This window comes from Aplysia californica, unplaced genomic scaffold, assembly GCF_000002075.1.
Source record: "Aplysia californica isolate F4 #8 unplaced genomic scaffold, AplCal3.0 scaffold00033, whole genome shotgun sequence".
Taxonomy (NCBI): domain Eukaryota; kingdom Metazoa; phylum Mollusca; class Gastropoda; order Aplysiida; family Aplysiidae; genus Aplysia; species Aplysia californica.
In genome coordinates, this window is record NW_004797303.1 from 2,272,544 (window position 1) to 2,273,332 (window position 789).

A 789-nucleotide genomic window follows, 5' to 3' on the forward strand; every position below is an offset into this window, starting at 1 on the left:
AGGAGAAGCTGAATATATCCACAACAGGATCACCACCAGCAGAGGCAATCTGGATCTAATGAACTATTTTTGTCCAAACGATAAAAACCTTGAGCTAGAAACCATCGAAGTCCCAGACACAGACTTTATCATCGCTGGAGATTTCAACAGCCAGTCCCAGAGTTGGGGTTATAACAGACTAGACAGAAGAGGAGAAGAAATAGAGGCTTGGCAAGATGAAAACCATCTTCTGCTTGTAAATGATCCTTTAGATCAACCCACATTTTATTCTCGAGCTTGGCATTCAACTACGACTCCAGACCTAGCACTCTGCACAGAAAACCTGCACAGACATCTAAGCAGAAAAGTGGAAACCCAGCTCGGAGGAAGTGACCATCGCCCTGTTCTTCTTACCATAGTAGAGAGCCTGCCGGAGGACAGCCCGAAAAGGCCGAGATTGAACTACAAAAAGGCAGACTGGAGACTATTCAGCATAAGAACTAATGAGCTGACAAAGAACATCGCAGTCTTCGACAAAAACATAAACAATGCCATCACAGAGTTCAATGAAAACATCCTGAAGTCAGCAATAGAAACCATACCTAGAGGGGTAAGGAAAAATCCCACCCCATACAAGACGCCAGAACTCCAGAAAACACATAACGACCTCATCAAGGCCAGAGAAGAAGCCGAAACACATCCAGGGACGTAGTCTAAACAGCCGTATGCACTGCTCACCGTCGAACGCTCCGTATCCCGGACTCTAGCATGGAGATCATCAGGAGAGAATTCGTCAATTGCTTTCAGCCC